The sequence below is a fragment of the Schistocerca nitens genome, chromosome 8 (assembly GCF_023898315.1).
Source record: "Schistocerca nitens isolate TAMUIC-IGC-003100 chromosome 8, iqSchNite1.1, whole genome shotgun sequence".
In the NCBI taxonomy this organism is placed as follows: domain Eukaryota; kingdom Metazoa; phylum Arthropoda; class Insecta; order Orthoptera; family Acrididae; genus Schistocerca; species Schistocerca nitens.
In genome coordinates, this window is record NC_064621.1 from 522,052,406 (window position 1) to 522,076,733 (window position 24,328).

Consider the following 24,328-nt stretch of genomic DNA (forward strand, 5'->3'; position numbering starts at 1 on the left):
TATTCTGTGCTGTTTGTACACATGTAGCTATTAGTTTTTAAATCGTAATTACATACATTTGAAAAAAAACACATAAATTATGAATTCATACCTTTTTACCACATGGTGTGGTTTTCTGATCTGTTGTGTTTCTACAGTGACCGTTTTGTTCCACAGTTTGTCATATGCAACCACTTATACCTTAAAGTACATAAACTGTTTAAGCCAAAATTACGATTTGAAAAACGTGTTATTTCTGTGCCTGAAATAATTTAATTCTGTGTGTGTGTGTGTGTGTTCAAAAAATGGCTCTGAGCACTATGGGACTCAACATCTTAGGTCATAAGTCCCCTAGAACTTAGAACTACTTAAACCTAACTAACCTAAGGACATCACACACACCCATGCCCAAGGCAGGATTCGAACCTGCGACCGTAGCAGTCCCGCGGTTCCGGACTGCAGCGCCAGAACCGCTAGACCACCGCGGCCGGCTGTGTGTGTGTGTGTGTGTGTGTGTGTGTGTTTTTACATAATGTTTCACTTACATTTTCTTTTTATTCATCTTCATCACTGTCAAACACTATATATTGAGTTGCCACTGTCACTGTTTACCAGCTGTAAAAGCGAACATGGCGGGCAGTGCAACAGTTGAAGGTATAAGAAACAAGATGGCTGACAGTGGAACAGTTGAAGGTGTTCCACTGTCAGCCATCTTGTTTTTATACCTTCAACTGTTCCACTGCCCGCCATGTTTGTTTTTACAGCTGGTAAACAGTGAAACAGTGACAGTGGCAGTGGCAACTCAATATATAGTGTCTGGCAGTGGTGAAGATGAATAAAAAGAAAATTTAAGTGAAACATTATGTAAGTAGACATACACACACACACAGACACACACACACACACACACACACACACACACACACACACACACACAGAATTAAAAAATTAAGGTGTAGAAATAACAAGTTTTTCAAATCGTAATTTTGGCTTAAACAATTTATCTATTTTAAGGTATAAGTGGTTGCATATGACAAACTGTGGAACAAAACGGTCACTGTAGAAATACAACAGATCAAAAAACCACACCATGTGGTAAAAAGGTATGAATTCATAATTTGTTTTTTTTTTCAAATATATGTAATTACGATTTAAAAAGTAATAACTACATGTATACAAACAGCAAAGAACACTCTTTATCTTTAACAGATAAAAAATAAAAGCCCACTGAAGACGCTGCAACTGCAGTGAAACATGTTTGGGTTAAAAAAAACAAAATTGTGTTTTTCTAAAGGCGGACCCTATCCAAAAACATACGTATCATAAACGGAATTTTTATGGGCGACAATGTGCCATGTCACCAGGCCACAATTGTTCTTAATTGGTATGAAGAACATTGTGGACAGTTAGAGCGAATGATTTGGCCACCCAGATCGCCCGACACGAATCCCATCGAACATACTCGAGAGGTCAGTTCGTGCACAAAATTCTGCACCAGCAAAGCTTTCGCAATTATGGACGGCTCTAGAAGCAGACAGGGTCAGTATTTCTGCAGAGGACTTCTAACGACGTTTTGAGTCCATGCCACATATAGTTGCCGCACTACGTCGGGCAAAAGGGGGTCGGACACGGTATTGGGAGGTATCCCATGACTTATCACCTCAGTGTAACTTTAGTACAGGAACCAGACGATGGTATGGTATAAAACGTTTATTTATACTAAACCACAACCGGTTTCGAACTTCATTTTTTCAGCAATGGAAGCCTAGTGATCTAATCCCTTTTGATAAAAGTTAGTTTCGAGTGTCCCACGACTAGTATACCGGAACCCCCGAAGCCGGTAGGTCGCAGGGTCTGCCCCCGCCTCTTCAGATAAGCCCTACTGGATGCGGTGACGTCCGGTGGGCCAGCTATAAATAGGCACTCTCCGTAGCTGGATCTCAACTGCTGACTCTTAACGCTTCCAGTCATTTCGAACCGACGACTGTACTTCCACGCCTGCCTTTTACACCTGTAGTCTGCGTGGCGCTGTCGCCCGCTACAGCTTCTGTCTGCCAGTTGTAGACTGTCTTTAGGTTAAAATTCACGAATGTATGACTGATTCTTCTTAAATATTAAATTCCGCTCCAACTTTCTTATCAGCTAGTGGATCCCATGCCCGAAGGGCGCTTCAGGAAGGTCTGCAAAATTCCTCACCTGCATTTCACTGGAATCAAATTTGATGCCGTGTTCAGTGACTTCTGAAAGAAATTCCGGGACACTTGCAAACCTCGTTTTGTGAACACAGTAAAATCTCGCCGCGTATGAAACCGGCTTTCTCACTAGATTTAGGGATGCTTAGCAGATAATCTCACCGGACAAGAAACCAGTCACATCTAGAGAAATCATTACAAACATCCTTTAATACCGAGTAATTCCGCTCCTGGACACGCTAACCGTCTGGATTCGGTTAGGAAGTGAGTCCACGAAGTTGTGTAGGTACGTCGCGTCCATGTTACGCCACTCGCTGAGAATTATATCGTGCAATTGCTCCAAATTGTGGGGATGCTGATGTTGGCGTTTCACCCGCTATTCTAACCTCTCCCACAGATTTTCGATGGGGTTTTGTAGGCCAGCTGAAATGTGATCGGGTGGGGGAGTGGTCAGAAAACCCGTCACATATTTTTCCAGTCCGACGAACTTTACTGTTGTCTTAATGTGTCTGTGTGAGCAAGGTGACAGATTCCAAGCGTTCATGGCATGAAGTTCCCTTCGCAATCTTCTCTCACTAACGAGTCACTATGGTACTTCCATTCTCCGCCTGCAGCAATTCCTGTCGAGTTTGCAAGCGTGAATCGTATTTCCAGTCCCTCTCAGTCAGTACCTTTTTCCGACCGCTATTCTGACATTTTTCGTGGCTGCCTGTGTTACGCCACTAATAAATTCAAACACTTCACACAACGTATGACCATGGACAAGTCCCAACAGGATTGCCCCTTTTTCCATTTTGTCATGCCCTTCATATTTACCTAAGTTTACGTACCAAGTCCGATTTAAATTTACATGTCTCACTGATCGCTACTGCCTCACAGACACAGGCAGAGCGTGCACGGTTGAGCATGTCGCTATCGCTGCGCCATCTGGAAAGTCTTAACGATTCATCTGCATGTACGTACTGGGGTACGAATTATTCTTTTCAGTTCGTAGGTTTGATGCAGTTCTCCGCGCTACTCAATCCTGGGCAGGCTTCTTCAATTCTGCCTAACAACCACAACCTACATTCATTTGAACCTCCTTGGTCTCTCCCTACAATCCCCCCCGTCGTTCAACACAATTTCCATTACCAAACTGACGATCGATTCCATGACGTTCCAGAGCCCCTGGATGTGTCCAGTCAGCCGATCCTTTCTTTCAGTTAAGTTGTCTCATAAGTTTCTTTCCCAGTTCGATTCAGCGCCCTCGCGCTACTTTCGTGAATTACCCATCTGATCTTCAGCATTCTTCTGCAGTACAACATTGCAGAAGCTTCTTTTCTGAACTGCTTATAGTCCAGGTTTCACTTTCGTACAAGGCTACACTCCATATGAATACATTTAGAAAAGAATTCTGAACACTTAAATTTATATTTAATATTAAAGTTCTCTTTTTCAAAAATGCTTTTCTTGCTATAGACGATCTGCAATTTGTATCATCTCTATTTAATCAGTTAATTTGCTGCCCTAACAGTAAATATCGCTTACCGCTTTCACTGTCTCATTTGGTAATCTGACTTCCTTCGCATCGCCTGATTTAATTCGGCTACAATCCATTACCTTTGTTTTACTTTCTTTGGCGTTCGTCTTATAATCTCTTTGATCTCTTACAAGACACTATCCATTCCGTTCAACTGATCTTCGAATTCCTTTGTCATCCCTTGCAGAATTTCTATATCACTGGAACTGAAGTTTTTATTTCTTCTCCCCGAACTTTAATTCGGTTTCCAAATTTCTCCGTTTCCTTTGCTGCTTACTCAATGTAAGCATCGAATAACATCGGGTAGAAGTTACAATCTTCACTCACACCCTGTTAAACTCCTGCTTTCTTTTCATGCCTCTCTATTCTTAAGATTGCGGCCTGCTTGCGGTACAAATGTCGAAGAGGGTATTCGAAATCAACATTGTCAAAACCTTTCTCTATATCTGCGAATGCTGTGAACATAAATTTGCCTTCCTTTAAAATATCTCCTGAAATAATTCGTGTAGCTGATATAGCCTTCTACAGCACTGCTTTTCTGTGGAATTTTAACGGATCTTCCCCAAGGTCGACTTCTACCAGTTCTGCCATTCAGTAATATCCTACAGGAGCATTATAGGGCCGTAACTGTTTAGGATAGGTGAAGCCTACCTTTTTGAACTACTGCCCATTTTGTCTCTGTTAGTCGTAAAATTTTCTAACCGTCCATCAGTTCCACAGTAATGGTGATTTATGATGTATGAAAGTAACTTCATATTCCAAAATTTATCAAATAGAAAAATAACAAGTTAAAGCATATAATAGTACCTACTTACCAAACACTTCATGTAAAATTTTTATGAAAACTTAATGAAAATTTTTTTTCAATTCCTACCGCCGACCATGACAGCTGAAACCCCCACTAGTGGGTGGTAACGAGCAGGTTGACTATCACTGATTTACAGCACGTATGAAAGTAAATGATGCACTCAGTGTTGGATAATGGACATTCTACGAAGCTGTTCGCGGATGATGCTGTTCTCCATGGGGAGACAAACTCAGGATGACCTGAGAAGGAGCGCCGATTGGTGTAGGGACTGCCATATTGCACACAAATAAGAATATATTCATTACAGTTCTGCTACACTATTGGCGATACTTCATTGGTAAAAACAACATCCACCAACTTAAAACATCTCAGAGCTACCTGCAGTAAAACGAATACATTAAACAGTTGTAGAAAAGCACTTGCAAGACTCATTCATTTGACTGAAGAACGCTGAGGAAATAACTGGCCTATAACCATTCGTTGGACCGGTTTTTTTATTACTGCCGCTCAGTCTGGAATCCTTAGCAAGTACGATTTATAGAGAAAACATCAAGGGTCAAAGGTAAACCCTCCCAAATAGCTGTGCGTGTTCCGGGATTCGGGCAGGCACGTCGGCCCCGGATCGAATCCGCCTGGCTGATTAACAACGAGGTCCGGCGTGCTGGCCAGCCTGGATGTGGTTTTTAGGCGGTTTCCCACATCCAACTAGGTGAATAACGGGCTGGTACCCACATACGTCTCCGTTAAGGTATATACCCGTGTAGATACGGAATAAAAGAAGAGTAAGAAAGGGGCAAAGAAAAGCGGTGCGTTTATTCGCGAAATTGTTTAGTAGACGCGAGAGCGTTGCGGAGATGCTGAGCAAACTCCTGTCCGACGCCACGAGAGAGGCGCTGGGTTCGCGGAGATGTTTACTGTTGAAATTCTGAGTGCTGTGAGGCAGCTGACTACTTCCTCCCACGCACATCTCGCGAAATAATCAAGACGAGAAAATCATAAATCATAGCTCATACGGAACTGACTGCAGCTCACATATTGTTAAAACGTTGGCATTACAGTTCTTGTTCCAATATATCAATTTCCCTTCATCTGTAGTTATTATAAAGCAAAACACTCCTTTAACACCTGTCGGGCAAATTGCCGAGTTCGGGTCGGACAACCTTTCTTCGACCTTGTCTGGCGAAGATTTCAATGGACGAAGTTTTCGTGAAACCACTGGACTCTACTATAACAGTAATTTTCGAGTCTTTCGTGCTTTCGAGAACCTGTTCTAAATGTCAACCAGTTCGTCGGTTTGGCACCTTCGACTAAACGAAGAAGGTAGATAAGGCGGTGGTTGGATACCCATCGCTGCCATATAGCATCACCGAATTAAAAAAAAAAAATGCGAATTCCTGTCCACGTGAGTGCTCTCATCGCTTCCTTTTCCTCTCGTGTGAACATCGATTAATATTAATCACGCTTTAACATTAACGAGATATTGGTTGGTTGGTTGTTTGGGGAAGGAGACCAGACAGCGTGGTCATCGGTCTCATCGGATTAGGGAAGGAAGGGGAAGGAAGTCGGCCGTGCCCTTTCAGAGGAACCATCCCGGAATTTGCCTGGAGTGATTTAGGGAAATCACGGAAAACCTAAATCAGGATGGCCGGACGCGGGATTGAACCGTCGTCCTCCCGAATGCGAGTCCAGTGTCTAACCACTGCGCCACCTCGCTCGGTAAACGAGATATTAATTTGCATATAAAGTCTGCAATCAGCCTATTAAAATTAACGAGTGCTCTGTATCAGTAACGAAACCTTCATGAAATTAAGACAGAGGTATGTTCCTATAAAGATAAAAATGGCTCTGAGCACTATGGGACTCAACTGCTGAGGTCATAAGTCCCCTAGAACTTAGAACTAATTAAACCTAACTAACCTAAGGACATCACACACATCCATGCCCGAAGCAGGATTCGAACCTGCGACCGTAGCGGTCGCGCGGTTCCAGACTGTAGCGCCAGAACCGCTCGGCCACCAGCGGCCGGCCCTATAAAGATATTTTGCACACGAAAAACGTTTCTTCAGAACTGAAATGAGGAATATGCTAACGCCATACGTCCCCTGGACTTGCTCGTCAACAGTTTATAGCCTTCAGCTTAGAGGCACAAATTTCTACCTCGATTTTCTCTAAGCGTTGAAGCGTGAATCCAAAATCCCAAATAGCACACGATTTTTTTAAGTACGCTTGTACGATATTTCATCCTCGTCCGTGACCCACAATTGACGACATCCTCTTGTATGATTATGACTCACGTGCCGCCGCTCTGTGGCCGTCGAGTTCCAATATTCTGCAAATTCAAGCCTTCGTCGCCGGTCAGCAGCAGGCAGCAGGCATGCATGAAATAGGCACCTCCTGCGGAGGTCCATACGCGGCAGTGTTCAGCGAAAGGTCGTTGAAGAACCATTTGGTAGCACCTTGGTTCATCTGGGAGGTCAGTTGCTCAACAGTTGCGCGTCTGGTCGCCCATACACATCTCGGAAGTAGGCGTTCACCACTGTCATCTATGGCCCGTGGTCCACCAGTTGCCTCGGCGCCAGTTTTGCAAAGCGCCATTTTGCCATGCACGGTATACTTTAACCACGGCGGCCAGCAAACAGTTTACGAACTTAGTATTGTCGGAAATGCTTCCACTCTTGGCCTGGAAGCCAATGATCATGCCGTTTTGAACATTTCCGCGTTACGACAACGACTGCACTGTTTCCCGCGTGCCCCTACACGCTTTATATACCCTTCAGTGCTAGTGCAGCCGCCTCCCGTCTGAATGGTTACTGAACATTGACGTCGAACATTGGCGGTGGTCATATTTATGTGAATCGACAGTGTGGTTCAGCAAACGAAATACACTCCTGGAAATGGAAAAAAGAACACATTGACACCGGTGTGTCAGACCCACCATACTTGCTCCGGACACTGCGAGAGGGCTGTACAAGCAATGATCACACGCACGGCACATCGGACACACCAGGAACCGCGGTGTTGGCCGTCGAATGGCGCTAGCTGCGCAGCATTTGTGCACCGCCGCCGTCAGTGTCAGCCAGTTTGCCGTGGCATACGGAGTTCCATCGCAGTCTTTAACACTGGTAGCATGCCGCGACAGCGTGGACGTGAACCGTATGTGCAGTTGACGGACTTTGAGCGAGGGCGTATAGTGGGCATGCGGGAGGCCGGGTGGACGTACCGCCGAATTGCTCAACACGTGGGGCGTGAGGTCTCCACAGTACATCGATGTTGTCGCCAGTGGTCGGCGGAAGGTGCACGTGCCCGTCGACCTGGGACCGGACCGCAGCGACGCACGGATGCACGCCAAGACCGTAGGATCCTACGCAGTGCCGTAGGGGACCGCACCGCCACTTCCCAGCAAATTAGGGACACTGTTGCTCCTGGGGTATCGGCGAGGACCATTCGCAACCGTCTCCATGAAGCTGGGCTACGGTCCCGCACACCGTTAGGCCGTCTTCCGCTCACGCCCCAACATCGTGCAGCCCGCCTCCAGTGGTGTCGCGACAGGCGTGAATGGAGGGACGAATGGAGACGTGTCGTCTTCAGCGATGAGAGTCGCTTCTGCCTTGGTGCCAATGATGGTCGTATGCGTGTTTGGCGCCGTGCAGGTGAGCGCCACAATCAGGACTGCATACGACCGAGGCACACAGGGCCAACACCCGGCATCATGGTGTGGGGAGCGATCTCCTACACTGGCCGTACACCACTGGTGATCGTCGAGGGGACACTGAATAGTGCACGGTACATCCAAACCGTCATCGAACCCATCGTTCTACCATTCCTAGACCGGCAAGGGAACTTGCTGTTCCAACAGGACAATGCACGTCCGCATGTATCCCGTGCCACCCAACGTGCTCTAGAAGGTGTAAGTCAACTACCCTGGCCAGCAAGATCTCCGGATCTGTCCCCCATTGAGCATGTTTGGGACTGGATGAAGCGTCGTCTCACGCGGTCTGCACGTCCAGCACGAACGCTGGTCCATCTGAGGCGCCAGGTGGAAATGGCATGGCAAGCCGTTCCACAGGACTACATCCAGCATCTCTACGATCGTCTCCATGGGAGAGTAGCAGCCTGCATTGCTGCGAAAGGTGGATATACACTGTACTAGTGCCGACATTGTGCATGCTCTGTTGCCTGTGTCTATGTGCCTGTGATTCTGTCAGTGTGATCATGTGATGTATCTGACCCCAGGAATGTGTCAATAAAGTTTCCCCTTCCTGGGACAATGAATTCACGGTGTTCTTATTTCAATTTCCAGGAGTGTACTTCCGTGTGCTTATGTTAAGCTGAATTACTATAAGTTGAAATATTTAAGAAATAGCGTGTGCAGGACTTGAAATTAGAGGCGAGTACTTCCACGTGGTGAGTACTGTGTGAGTCTCAATCTGTGCATGAGACAAAGGATAAAGAGAAGTACTCGTCCATGGTATCAGTTGAGGACTCGTGTGTATGATGAATATGTTCTTAATATTACTTTGCGAGATATGTTTCCGTGTGACGCTTGATTCAAACTATAATACTCAGAGAGAAACAAGGTGAGTCAGCCGTCTATCCAGCAACGCCACTAGGCTTGCATTGCACAGGAAGACGTGCATATATCTCCAGAGTTCATAGTAGGAAAGTAGAATTACGAAGTGGGGCAGTGTCGTGTGAAACTGGGATAAATATTAATTGAAGTGGGAAAGCTGAAAGTGATAATGTTGTGACTATTCCGTGTGTTTTATTTCATGTTGTAGTGTGGTGCATGTCATGTAATTTAAGTATGTGTGGTTTGCATGGGAGAGTAGCAAGGTAGTTTCAGAGGTAGTGGGTTATGTGTGTTCCTTTTGTACTGCTCGGTCTGGAGGAAAGTTTCGTGATGATGATTGTGAGAGTCGAAGTGTGAGAAATAAAAGATCCACCATCCTGTCCAGAAAGTGCACTGTAACGTTAAATAATTACGAGACCATAAGAGAGATTCACCAATATAAAGCCATGCCCACTGGGCGGAATTTCTCATGTGTTATTGTTGTAGGTTATAGAATTTGTGTGTTTAGGTTATAGAATTTATCGGAATAAATAAGATAGTGAAAAGAAAAAGATTGGTGGCCTTTTCCTTCGAATTGTATGTTGTCATGATATCCAGAATTTATAATGTGTGCGCCACTCATATTCAGTGCGATGGCCACGTGTTGATAAAAGCCGTTAAATAAAAAGAAAGAAAATGTGGTATTGCCAGTGCGTAGTGAATGGTCAGAGTTCTGTAAATTACTGATAGTCAGATGTGCGTTTCCGTTGCGTATTATTCATACAGGAGGATAATTTGTAACTTAATTGTGAGTACGAGAGTTCATGTTACTCGATAAATAAGAATGAATCCACTCGCTTGGCAGACCACTCATCTTGCAGGTCTGACTGCTTGATGCCACAGTATGAGCAAGGCATGTGGGTGCCTCTCACCAAAACCAAAAATTAAATGGCTTTCGCCATATTGCTTCGGCGGATAAAAAGTAAAACGCGGTCGACAGCCCGCGCGTCATTCGCTAAAACGGCTGATAAATCAGACGGCAAACCCAAGCTGGAAAGTAAATTTTCAAAAAAGGGGAATTCCAGCAGGAAGTGGCGGACAGTTAAAATTTGGGCGCAATGTGTACAAAGTGGTGGGGTAGCGCCACTTTGCAAATGACGATGGCTAAAAAAGCAGTGCCTAATACGTAGCCGAGTTAAAATAATCTCCTCCCGGCGGGAGGGCCGAGAGGGGATCGTCAAACGCGCGAGGAGAGGCGATGCCAAAGGGACACCACCGCCTGACAGACGGCAACGCAGAGATCATCGGAGGGAATAGAGGTACCCACGGGCTGAGGTACGAGGACTGCAGCCTTGGCAGCAGCGTCAGCAGCCTTGTTTCCTGGCAGACCAACGTGACCAGAAACATGACACTGGCTCCACGAAGAGTGAGCAAGTGACAGTTTTCGTGGACCCGCTGCACTAAGGGATGAGCAGCGTACAGCGCACAGACTTTGGAGGGTACTGAGTGAGTCTGAGCAGAGAACACAATTCGAAAGGCTGTGTCGCCAGATCATGGCCTGATACAAGGCGAAGAGCTCGGCTGTAAATACTGATGAGTGTGTCGGAAACCTGATATCGAAAGACACGGGTGACAAGGACGAAGGCACACCCGACCCCACGGTCAGAGAGCCATCAGTGTAGGCCAAGCTACTATCACTAAGTTCCTCGCGAAGGTCGTGAAACTGGAGGCGATGGACCGAGGCTGGGTGAATATACAGGTGCTGGTGCCACCAAAGTTCACTATACCTCTGGACGCCCAGCTTCACCCACGGAGCTTCATCCAGTATGTGGCCAGTGATCTCTAATTCGGATACTTTTTAATGCATGATACGAACCTTTGTACTTGAAACCGTGTTTCAAATTCTGGTTTCGCTCGTGAGCATTCTTATGAAGCACAGTGCGCCCAGAACATTGCCTCCGTTCTTAATAGCATTCAGTTATGCACACATCACTTGTGAACGAGGCACAAGCAGTGTGAATGCGGGTGCACAAACACACAGACTACACTGAATTCACTCAACAAACAAAACGCCACTGGAACTATGCGGTTCTATGTAGACTAAGTTAATGAAATTGCTCCTCTTCTAGCAGCAGTCCATCGCAAGGCCGAAAATGGAACGCAGTATTCCTAGTGACTGGAAGAAAGCGCAAGTCATTCCCGTTTTCAAAAAGGTGCATCGCACACTTACATTAAACTATAGGCCTGTATCTCTAACGTGTGTCTGTCGCAGGGTGTTGGAACGTGTTTTATGCTTGGCGTATTATGACATTTCTCGAGACTGAAAATATTCTCTGTAAGAATTAACATGGACTCCGCAGACAATGTTCGACTGAAATCTGTCCGTCCACACAACCCAAAAAAGTAGCGCCCAGGCTGATGCTGTGTTACTTGACTTCCAGAAGATATTCGACATAGCTAAATGAACAAAATACGAGCGAGTGTAATATCCTATCAGCTGCGTGACTGGAATACAGAACTCCCTGCAAACAGACCACAGCACGTTACCCTTAACGGAGAGGACTCTTCAGGCGTAAAAGTAACCCGAGGGAGTGTTATAGGTCCATTTACATTCACAATATGTGACCAAGTGGACAATTTCGGTAGTTCCATGAGGCTTTTCGCGGACGATGTTGCTATATACAGAGAAGTAGCGAGATATTTTAGCGAACTGCAAGAAGACCTGTAGAAGATCGACACTTTGTGCATGGAATGGCAACTGACTCAGTATAACGAAAGTTATGTATTGGGCACGAATGGCCAGAAAGACCGATTATTGTATGGCTGAAGGATTGCAGACCAATCGCAGGCAGCAGTTACATCCAGACAATGTGTCTGAGTGTGCATACGAATCGATTTACGGTGGAACGACCATATAAAACTAATCACAAGTACGTTAGATGCCACATAGATGCACTGTAAGAATCTTAAGGAAATGTAGTTCGCGAACAAGTTGAGTAGACTACATAATTCTCGTTCGAGCAATACCGTAATATTGGTCATCAGTCTGGGATCCGTACCAGATAAGATTGGAAGTATTAGAGAAAATTCGAAGAAGAGTAGCACGTTTCATCACAGGTTCACTTAGCAGGTGCGAAAGCGTCAAAAATGGTTCAAATGGCTCTGAGCACTATGCGACTTAACTTCTGAGGTCATCAGTCGCCTAGAACTTAGAACTAATTAAACCTAACTAACCTAAGGACACCACATACATCCATGCCCGAGGCAGGATTCGAAACTGCGACCGTAGCGATCGCTCGGCTCCATACTGTAGCGCCTAGAACCGCACGGCACTCCGGCCGGTCGAAAGCGTCACAGAGGTTTTCAGCTAACTCTGGTGTCAGGTGCGAGAGAAGAGTCTGTGCTATCTCAGTTTCATTTTTTACGCATCCTGCGTAGAAAGTTTCAAAAGCTCTTAGGAGTGCGTAATTATCGTCAACAATTTACAAATTAAGAATGAAACACACTTGTTTTATAATTTGTAGTACACCGTTTCAATGTAACGGAGCATTTAAAATGTATCACAAACACATCATCATCATCATCATCATCATCATCATCATCATCATCATCATCATTAAATGTCACTTAAAAACTTATCAATGGCACAAGCCCTCAAGATAGAATGTGACGGCGAAGATTGGAGTTAAACAACACATGGTTAAGTGCAAGCGTAATGAATAACGTCGTGATTTCTGGTGTCCAAAGTTGTTCGTTCGCATCTCGTTACATGCTTTCTTCTCGTCATTGTGGCGTGTAGTATCGTAGTGCATATCGAATTACGCTGAGTTATACAGGGTGATATTTATTAATGTTTAAAAACCTCCGAAGCGGTATAGACGACGCTGAGACAATTTAATGTACGACACATGGGGCCGTAAATGTCGGCAAATATGTCAAAACTAGATGACGTACGTCGCCTCACAAGGAGCGGTGAACCCTCTGTCTGTCGCACCTGGGGCTTAGGGTTCGATTCTTGCTTCTGGCAGGCAGTATTTTTGTCATTGGTTTGGACGTCTGTGCGTTTACATTGAGGTAAGATAATTGTATTTACCGGTCTCGCGGTCTCCGTTGATTTATTGCAAAGTACAGTACAACGAAAACCTGCCGTGTTGCATCATCAGAAGTAAACGAGTATAAAGAAGCTTCCGAATTTCGTCGTTATCTATCAATGACCGACGTTTCCTCTACTAAATAATGCATGTAAAGAGAAAAAGAAGGAACAAAACAAAAAATAAAATAAGAATAGCTGTAGCTTGATTACGAGGGCAGTAGTTTTGTCACTTTACGTTTACCACACCTCGCAGATTAGATTAGATTAGTTTTTCGTTCCATAGATCCGTGCTGAGGAGGTCCTCGTGGATGTGGAATATGTCTTCTTTTTTAGCTCAAATAACAATACTAATAGTATGAGTACATACAATACATCATTTGTTTCTATTAAAAAATTCGTCAAAGGTGTAGGGGTTGGCCAGTAGTAAGTATTTCAGGTTCATTTTAAACTGATCTTTGTTTGTAATTAATTTTTTGTGTTTGGTGGCAAATTATTGAATATGAGTGTTCCTGAGTAGTGGGCTCCTTTTTGAACTAAAGTAAGTGCTTTTAAATCCTTGTGCAGATCATTTTTGTTTCTGGTATTGTATGTATGAACTGAGCTGTTTGTTGGAAAAAGAGATATTATTTAGGACAAATTTCATTAAGGAGTAAATATACTGGGAGGCAGTAGTTAGTATACCCAGTTCTTTGAAGAGGTTTCAACAGGATGTCCGTGAATTTACTCCACAAATAATACGTATTACACGCTTTTGGACTCTGAAAACGTTTGTTTGACTTGAAGAGTTACCCCAAAATATTATACCATATGACATTATGCAATGAAAGTAGGCAAAGTAGCAAGCTTTTTCATTTTCATATTGCCTATGTCTGCTAAGACTCGAATTGCAAATACAGACTTGTTAAGGCGTTTCTGCAGTTCTGTGGTGTGCTCCTCCCAACTGAATTTATTATCAATTTAAGACTGTCAACTTCTTCTATCTGCTCTTCTTCACATTTTATGCACATGCTGGGTGGAAACCTCTTACAGGTTCTGAATTGCATATAGTGAGTCTTTTCGAAGTTTAATGTCAGTGAGTTGGCTTTAAACTATTTATTAATATCCATGAAAATATCATTAGCAGATCTTTCTAGAACTACACTCGACATACTATTTATTGCAATACTTGTGTCATCTGAAAAAAAAAAAACGAATTCTGCTTCTGGCAGTGTAACTGATAAGAGATCATTAATGTACACAAGAAAAAGCCATGGCTCTAAGATGGATCCTTGTGGGACACCACAAGTAATTTCTTCCCATTCTGATGATGACTGATGACTTAATTCACTAGTCCCTTGCACTGACACTCTTTGTTTCCTGTTAGCGAGGTATGACTCGAACCATTTTGCAGCACTGCCCGTGACACCATAGAATTCTAATTTATTTAAAAGGATGTTGTGGTTCACACAATCATATGCCTTTGACAAATCACAGAAAATACCTGCTGCTTGTAACTTGTTATTTAATGAATTAAGTACATTTTTACTGTAGGTGTAAATAGCCTTCTCGATATCAGAACTCTTCAGAAATCCAAACTGTGTTCTTGATACTATGTTATTTGTGGTCAGATGGTTGAGAAGCTGCCTGCGCATTACTTTTTCTAAATTTTTTTAGAATTCTGGCAAAAGTGAAAGACACATTTACGAAATGTGTTCGAAATTTGCATCGTTGTGCAGCAATGTGTGTGTGTCTCCTACCGGCGACTGCAGGATCGACAAGTCCAACCGCTGCACGTGCGGCGATTCACTTTTGGGGTATTTCCGGACATTTGCGGCCCCATGTGTTATATCAAGTCACTTGTAACAGCGTCTCCGTCGCTTTGGGTGTTTTTGAAAACGTTAATAATAATCGTCACCTTGCATTTTCTACGTAATGTTTTGTAAAGGCTCTTCCTGAGGAACTTTTCGTGGAATATCTCAACACACATTTCAAACGGCACACAAAGCACCGTCTGGCACACGTAAGATGGCTTGCGCAATACCTGTTTAAATGTGGACGTGCATGGAGTAGGAAGAGGGTGACAAGACTGGTGCACTAATATCCTCCTTACAACGCACGGAGGCTTTGCGGAGTACAGATGCAGCAGGAAAACTGGAAAGAGGTACGCGAGGGCACGTGTGATGAGATGGGAACTGTTTTATGTAACGATGTGACCCAGGCTGCTCAGACTTGCAAACAAAAAGGGCGATTATACTGCAACTGCTGGCTGATACTGTTTACATAAGCAGGGGACCAGCATCCGGCCAACACGACGACTAAGAGATGAGACAGAAGTTTTGGCGCGTGTGCAGACGCTCATGTGTAGTCAGTAGCCGAGGCGGTTTCGTCCACAGCACCGGGCGGTTGCGTGCTTCGGGCGGAGAAGCAGCACTCCAACGGCCGACTCATTCCAGCAGGCACACCTGGCACACTTTTCGTCATCTTGCACGGAAGATTGCCCTTTGATGGATATCTAAGGTGGCCACACCAAGCGTGTCTTTAAGGGTTCAACCGCCATCAGTTGTTTCTCCGGTACGTAGTAAAAGGCGCTTTTAAGTAAAATCCGGTCCACACTGGATCAATAATATAGTAGAGTGACCGATGAGTTAATAAGCGTGCAACGACAACATTTTTAAGCGAGTGGTTTAGTGAAATCTACATCATCCTCCGCAAGCCACCTAATTGTGTGTGGCGGAGGGTACTTTGTACCACTGACTGAACCCTCCAACCACGTTCCACTCGTGAATAGCGCGTGGGAAGAATGATTGCCAATAAGTCTCTGTTGTTGTTTTTGTTGTTGTTGTTGTTGTTGTTATCTTCAGTCCTGAGACTGGTTTGATGCAGCTCTCCATGCTACTCTATCCTGTGCAAGCTTCATCTCCCAGTACCTACTGCAACCTACATCCTTCTGAATCTGCTTAGTGTATTCATCTCTTGGTCCCCCTCTACGATTTTTACCCTCCACGCTGCCCTCCAATGCTAAATTGGTGATCCCCTGATGCCTCAGAACATGTCCTACCAACCGGTCCCTTCTTCTAGTCAAGTTGTGCCACAAACTCCTCTTCTCCCCAATCCTCTTCAACACCTCCTCAGTTATGTGATCTACCCATCTAATCTTCAGCATTCTTCTGTAGCACCACATTTCGAAAGCTTCTATTCTCTTCTTGTCCAAACTATTTATGGTCCGTATTTCACTTCCATACATGGCTACACTCCATACAAATACTTTCAGAAACGACTTCCTGGCACTTAAATCTATACTCGATGTTAACAAATTTCTCTTCTTCGGAAACGCTTTCCTTGCCATTGCCAGTCTACATTTTATATCCTCTCTACTTCGACCGTCATCAGTTATTTTGCTCCCCAAATAGCAAAACTCCTTTACTACTTTAAGTGTCTCATTTCCTAATCTAATTCCCTCAGCACCACCCGACTTAACTCGACTACATTCCATTATCCTCGTTTTGCTTTTGATGATGTTCATCTTATATCCTCCTTTCAAGACACTGTCCATTCCATTCAACTGCTCTCCCAAGTCCTTTGCTGTCTCTGACAGAATTACAATGGCATCGGCGAACTTCAAAGTTTTTATTTCTTCTCCATCGATTTTAATACCCACTCCGAATTTTTCTTTTGTTTCCGTTACTGCTTGCTCAATATACAGACTGAATAACATCGTGGAGAGGCTAGAACCCTGTATCACTCCCTTCCCAACCACTGCTTCCCTTTCATGCCCCTCAAGTCTTATAACTGCCATCTGGTTTCTGTACAAATTGTAAATTGCCTTTCGCTCCCTGTATTTTACCCCTGCCACCTTTAGAATTTGAAAGAGTATTCCAGTCTCTACTGGCTCTAGTATCTCGAATTTTCTCGTCGTGGTGATTATGCGAGACGTATGTTGGGGAAGTAACATGCTGTGCGACTCTTCCCGGAAATTGCTCTCTCGAAATTTCAAAAGTGAAACTCTAGGAGACGGATAACGCCTCTCTAGTGACGTCTGCCAATGGAGTTTGTTGAGTATCTCCGTAACGCTCTCACGCCGGTTAAACGACCCCGTGACGAAACGCGCCGCTCTTCGTTGAATATATATATATATATATATATATATATATAATCATACCTGGGAGGGATCCCAAACAGATGATCAGTACTCAAGAATAGGCCGAATAAGCACCTGATAAGCCACTTCCTTCGTGGATGAGTTGCGTTTTCTGAAGATTCTTCCTATGACTGAGTCTGGCATCTGCTTTTCCCGCAATTTGTTTTATGTGGTCATTCCAATTCAGTCGCTCTGGATGGTTACTCTTAATATTTTACGGTAGATACTGTTTCCAACGGATAGTCATCAACGTGTAACTGTACATTAGTGAATTTCTTTTCCCATGTACGAGCAATATGTTACATATCTTTACGTTCAGAGTCAACTGCCAGAGCCTACACCATTCATCACTTCTCTGGAGGTCATTCTGCAAATCTTTAATATCTTCTGGCGTTGCTGCTTTGTTATAGACGACCGGATCATCTGCGAACGACCTTAAAGAACATCCGATGCTTTCTACTTGACCATTTACATATACTGTAAACAGTAATGGTCCTATCACACTCCCGTGGGGCCTGTCGATTTTGTTCCGTTAAGAGCGACATGTTGAGTTCTGTTGGCAAGAAAGTCTTGAATCCAGTCGCAAATCTCTTCCTGTGCTCGATAAGCTCTTATTTTTTCAGTAAACGGCAGTGCGGAAAGGTGTCAAATGTTTTCCAGAAGTCAATGAATACAGCATCAACCTGAGCGCCTTTGGGCCGGTCTAACTCACTTATCATTGGACAGAAGTGACTAGGAAGAAGGATATTTAAATTAACTATCAAAATAACACTGTTTCTGAGTCTTATTAGTTGCTGTGATCTTCACTCAGAGATATGTTTTGAGGCAGGTCTCCGCAGTAGTCGACCCCCGCACAAGCTTCTCATCTCTGAACAACTGTTCAGCCATGTGAAGTTCCTTACTGTACTCAAGCCTTTGTCTCCCTCTACATTTTTTATCCCCCAGACTTACTTCCATTACCAACTTCACAGCTTATGTAAGTCTTAGGATATGTCCCATCAACTAATCCATTCTTTCCCGATTTAATCTTCAGCATTCTCCTGTAGCACCATAGTTCAAATGCTTCTACTGTATTCGTATCTGAACTGCTTATCGTACACGTTACACTTCCGTACAGACTAAAACCCATACAGATACACTGGCAGGAAAGAATCTCAACACCAAGAAGTAGTTGTGCGACATAAAATAAAGTTGGTAGGCGTGTTTCTACATCTGAAAGATTTACACTACTGGCCATTAAATTGCTCCACCACCAAGATGACGTGCTACAGAAGCGAAATTTAACCGACAGGAAGAAGATGCAGTGATATGCAATCATTAGCTTTTCAGACCATTCACATAAGCTTGGCGCCGGTGGAAAAACCTACAACGTCCTGACATGAGGAAAGTTTCCAAACGATTTCTCATACACAAACAGCAGTTGAACGGCGTTGCCTGCTGAAACTATGTTGTGATGCCTCGTGTAAGGAGGAGAAATGCGTACCATCACGTTACCGACTTTGATAAAGGTCGGATTGTAGCCTATCGCGATTGCGGTTTATCGTATCGCGACATTGCTACTCGCGTTGGTCGAGATCCAATGACTGTTTGCAGAATATGGAATCGGTGGGTTCAGGAGGGTAATACGGAACGCCGAGCTGGATCCCAACGGCCTCGTATCACTAGCAGTCGAGATGACAGGCATCTTATCCGCATGGCTGTAGCGGATCGTGCAGCCACGTCTTGATCCCTGAGTCAACAGATGGGGACGTTTGCAAGACAACAACCATCCGCACGAACAGTTCGACGACGTTTGCAGCAGCATGGACTATCAGCTCGGAGACCATGGCTGCGGTTACCCTTGACGCTGCATCACAGACAGGAGCGCCTGCGATGGTGTACTCAACGACGAAACTAGGTGCACGAATGGCAAAACGTCACGTTTTTCGGCTGAATCCAGGTTCTGTTTACGGCATCATGATGGTCGCATCCGTGTTTGTCGACATCGCGGTGAACGAATATTGGAAGCGTGTATTCATCATTGCCATACTGGCGTATCACCCGGCGTGATGGTATGGGGTGCCATTGGTTACACGTCTCCGTCACCTCTTGTTCGCAATGACGGCACTTCGAACTGTGGAGGTTACATTTCAGATGTGTTACGACCCGTGGCTCTACTGTTCATTCGATCCCTGCGAAACCCTACATTTCAGAAGGATAATGCACGACCGTATGTTGCAGGTCCTGTACAGGCCTTTCTGGATACAGAAAATGTTCGACTGCTGTCCTGGCCAGCAACTGGCTCGTCACAATATGCCCGTCACTACTCTGTGGTATATTGTTGAAGCTGCGTGGGCAGCTGTACCTGTATACGCCGTCCAAGTTCTGTTTGACTCAATGCCTAGGCGTATCAAGGTCGTTATTACGGCCAGAGGTGGTTGTTATGGGTACTGATTTCTCAGGATCTATGCACCCAAATTGCGTGAAAATGTAAATACATGTCAGTTCTAGTATAATATATTTGTCCAATGAATACCCGTTTATCATTTGCACTTCTTCTTGGTGTAGCAATTTCAATGGCCAGCACTGTATATTCAAATTACGATCCAGTCGCATAAGAGTCGCGTTAGCAGCGCCACTACGGTGATGCAAATCAGGTTTGCTTTTAAAAACACGCTGTAACGTCGTAAGCGTTCGTCACCTTTGAGATTGGGCGTGATGAGACGATTTTAGTCAAGCATGCCTCTAACGCGACGAAGACGCCATTATCAATACCTCACTGAGTTTGAACGAGAGCGCGTAATAGGGCTACGAGAAGCTGGATCTTACTTCTACGGTACTGCAGAAAGATTTGGCAGGAATGTAGCAACTGTACAGGACTGCTGGCAGCAGTGGTCACGAGAATGTACAGTCGCAAAAAGATCATGCTCCAGACGGCCACGTGGCACTGTCGAGAGGAAGACCGTCGTGTTCAGCGTGTGACTCTGGTGCATTATACTGCATCTACAGCAAAAATTTGAGCCGCAGTTGGAACCACAGTGACAACGAACTGTTACAAATCGGTAGCTTCAAGAACAGTTCCGAGCTAAACGCCTTGTGGCGTGCACTCCACTGACCCTAAACCACTGCCATGGGCGACTTCAGCGGTGTCAAACGGGACCACGCTGGAGAGCACGGCGGAGGTCTGTTGAGGTGTCTGGAGAAACTGGTTCTGCCTCGGTGCCTGTGATGGTCCTATGTTGGTTAGAAGGAAGCCATTTGAAGGCCTGGAACCACCGTCTGTGTGGCAGACGCACTGGGCCTACACCTGGAGTTATGGTCTGAGGTGCGATTCTGAATGACAGCAGGAGCATTCTCGTGGTTCTCCTACGCACTATGTCTGCAAATTCGACGTGTTCTGCCACTCATGAACAGCATTCCAACGGGCGTTTTTCAACAGGATAACGCTCGCCCCCATACCGCTGTTGTAACCCAGCAGGCTCTACAGAGTGTCGACATGTTGCCTTGGCCTGCTCGATCGCCAGATCTGTCTCCAATTGTTGATGATGGTGGTGGTAGTGATTGTTGTTTGTGGAGCGCTCAACAATGTGGTTATCAGTGCCCTTACAAATTCCCAAGCTTGTTCACTGTCCAGTCTCGCCCTTTTCCCAAATGATGATGAAATGGTGAGGACAACAACCAGTCCCCAGGTGGAGAATACATCCGGCACCTACACAACACAATGCATGCACCTTTGCTACATCTACATCTACATTTATACTCCGCAAGCCACCCAACGGTGTGTGGCGGAGGGCACTTTACATGCCACTGTCATTGCTTCCCTTTCCTGTCCCAGTCGCGTATGGTTCGCGGGGAGAACGACTGCCGGAAAGCCACCGTCGGCGCTCGAATCTCTCTAATTTTACATTCGTGATCTTCTCGGGAGGTATAAGTAGGGGGAAGCAATATATTCGACACCACATCCAGAAACGCACCCTCTCGAAACCTGGCGAGCAAGCTACACCGCCATGCAGAGCGCCTCTCTTGCAGAGTCTGCCACTTGAGTTTATTAAACATCTCCGTAACGCTATCACGGTTACCAAATAACCCTGTGACGAAACGCGCCGCTCTTCTTTGGATCTTCTCTATCTCCTCCGTCAACCCGATCTGGTACGGATCCCACACTGATGAGCAATACTCAAATATAGGTCGAACGAGTGTTTTGTAAGTCACCTCCTTTGTTGATGGACTACATTTTCTAAGCACTCTCCCAATGAATCTCAACCTGGTACCCGCCTTACCAACAATTAATTTTATATGATCATTCCACTTCAGTTCATTCCATACGCATACTCCCCGATATTTTACATATTTTACAGAAGTAACTGCTACCAGTGTTTGTTCCGCTATCATATAATCATACAATAAAGGATCCTTCTTTCTATGTATTCGCAATACATTACATTTATCTATGTTAAGGGTCAGTTGCCACTCCCTGCACCAAGAGCCTATCCGCTGCAGATCTTCCTGCATTTCGCTGCAATTTTCTAATGTTGCAGCTTCTCTGTATACTACAGCATCATCCGCGAAAAGCCGCATGGAACTTCCGACACTATCTACTAGGTCATTTACATATATTGCGAAAAGCAATGGTGCCATAACACTCCCCTGCGGCACGCCCTTTCAACATTCTGGCGGCTACACCGGTTATTAATGTACCAGAATCTCACATTTGCCGTGGCTTATCTCGCACTTCCATAAACCCTTGATCTTGCAGTATTAATCAGTTAAATATGTTACTGAGACAAATGTATTCCCGAAATGTCATTACTCCACATTATTTTTGGTGTCGCGATTTTTTTCCGGCAGTGTATTTTCGGTAGACTGCTTAACACTTAAATTTAAACTCGACGTTAGTAAATTTCCCATTTTCAGCTATGCTTTTCCGGCCGCTGCCAGTCTGCATTTTATATAGTCTCTACTAGGCCCATCATCAGTTATTTTGGTGTCCAAATAGCTGAACTATTACTTTTAGTGCCTCATTTCATAAACCAGTGCCCTCAGGATCATCTTATTTCATTCGACTACATTCAGTTATCCTGAATCTTTTGAGGACATTGTTCTATCCGTCCAAGTGCTTTAGTGTCTGACAGAATTGCTATGTCAGTGGCAAACCTCGATGTTTTAATTTCTTCTCCTTGAATGCTGATTGCTTTTCAGTAATTTTCTTTGGCTTCCTTCACTGTTCGTTCACTGTGTACTTTTAATAACATCGGTGATAGGGTTGCACCCTATCTCACTCCCTTCTCAACTGCTGCTGCAACTCTATTCTTGTGACTGCCGTCTGGTTTCGGTACAAGCTGTAGGTAACTTTCCGCTCCCCGTATTTTACCCCTAGCACATTCAGAATTTTGAGGGCTGTATTAAACTCAACATTGTCAAAAGATTTCTCTAGATGTGCAAATGCTATAAGAGTAGATTTGCCTTTAAGCTGTCTTGTGAATAAGCCACTAGCGTCACGCGTTATCCTATGTTTCTCCGGAAACCAAACTGATCTTCCTCGGCCTCGGCTTCTACTACTTTCGCATTCTTCTATAAAAAAATGCGTGTGATTATTTTGTAGCCATGACATATTAAAATGATAATTCGGTAATTTCCAGATCTGCCAGCACCTACCTCCTATGGTGTCTGTTCTTTCGGACATGTCCGAAAGAACAGACACCATATCCATGTAAGTATATTTTTGTTGCTGTTCTCTTGGAATTAAAAAAACTGGCTAGTAAACAGAAGAGCCCAGGTTCGAAACCCATTCCAGCAAAAATTGATTCCGCACCAAGTCCCGATTCAGCTGACATCAATTAGTTCCTTCCCTTTCCTTTTTCTCCCCCATTCACCTTCAGTTTAAATAACACGTATCACAGCTGCGGATTCCGCATGGCGTCTGTTCTTTTGCACATATCCGGAAGGACAGACAACAAGTACAGTTCGCCCTGTTCGTTCGTGACATCCAGACCGCCGTAAATAAAGACGCTCAGGCTGATGCTGTAGTCCTTAACTTCCACAAGCCATCTTCGCGAAGCCATTCAGAACAGTTTCACACTGCCGTTTCATGAATGAAAAATATTCTTACCGAGTACTGAACCAGACTTGTGACTGGATACTGGACTTTTTCGCAGACAGAACTCAACATGGCGTTCTCAAAAGATCAAATTCGACAAATGTAGTAGTAATTTCAGGAGTTCCCAAGGTAATGTTAGGGCGCCCTTACTGCTTACAACTTTTATTAGTGATCTAGTAGATAGCGTTGGAGACTCCTGGAGGCTATTTGCAGACGTTGCTGTTGCCTGCAGGAAGGCTCCGACGCCGGAAGAATGTGGCAAAATGCAGGGAGAGCTGCAGCGGATCAGCGGCTGGTGCAGGGAATGGCAGTCGATCCTGAATGTAAATAAATGTTACGTGTTGCGGATTAATAGCCAAAGAGGTCGACTACTCAGATTACACTATTGGCGACAAATCCATGCAAAAACTAATTACCTGAGAATACATTGGAGTAACCATGCGCAAGTACATTAACTGGAATGACCCCATTTAGTGGGAGAATCTTACAGAGATTTAATTCATTCACGAAAGAAGTGACCTGCAAAACACCGATTTTGATTACTGAAAAGTTTCCGATCTCAACATCTAGATAGCATTTATCAACGAAAGTTTAGGAATTTGCGCATGCCTAATAAGGCACACACCAAAATTTCAGCAGCTTTTGGCACCCAGTTGTTTGACAATAGTTTTAACGAGACGTTACGCGTGTTTTCTGATAATGGACAAAATCGAAGATAGAGCTGTCCTCAGATTTTTGTTTTTGAAAGGCAATATTCCTGAGCAAATGAAATATACCCAGTGATCAAAAAGTCCGTATAAATTTGAAAACTGAATAAATCACGGGATAATATACATAGAGAGGTACAAATTGACACACATGCTTGGAATGACATGAGGTTTTATTAGAACCAAAAAAATACAAAAGTTCAAAAAATGTCTGACAGATGGCGCTTCATCTGATCAGAATAGCAGTAATTCGCATAACAAAGTAAGACAAAGCGAGGGTGATGTTCT

The 24,328-nt window shown here is 44.5% G+C and overlaps 1 protein-coding gene across 1 annotated transcript in view; it reads left to right on the forward strand.

Moving 5' to 3' along the window:
- Positions 1-15,459: 15,459 nt before the first annotated feature.
- The window catches only part of LOC126199342 (zinc transporter ZIP1-like), a 29,319-nt gene continuing 20,450 nt past the window's right edge, over positions 15,460-24,328 (forward strand). Inside the window, exon 1 of the mRNA XM_049936197.1 lies at positions 15,460-15,690. The gene's annotated coding sequence lies outside the window, so the exon portion shown is untranslated. The remainder of the gene's footprint in view (positions 15,691-24,328) is intronic.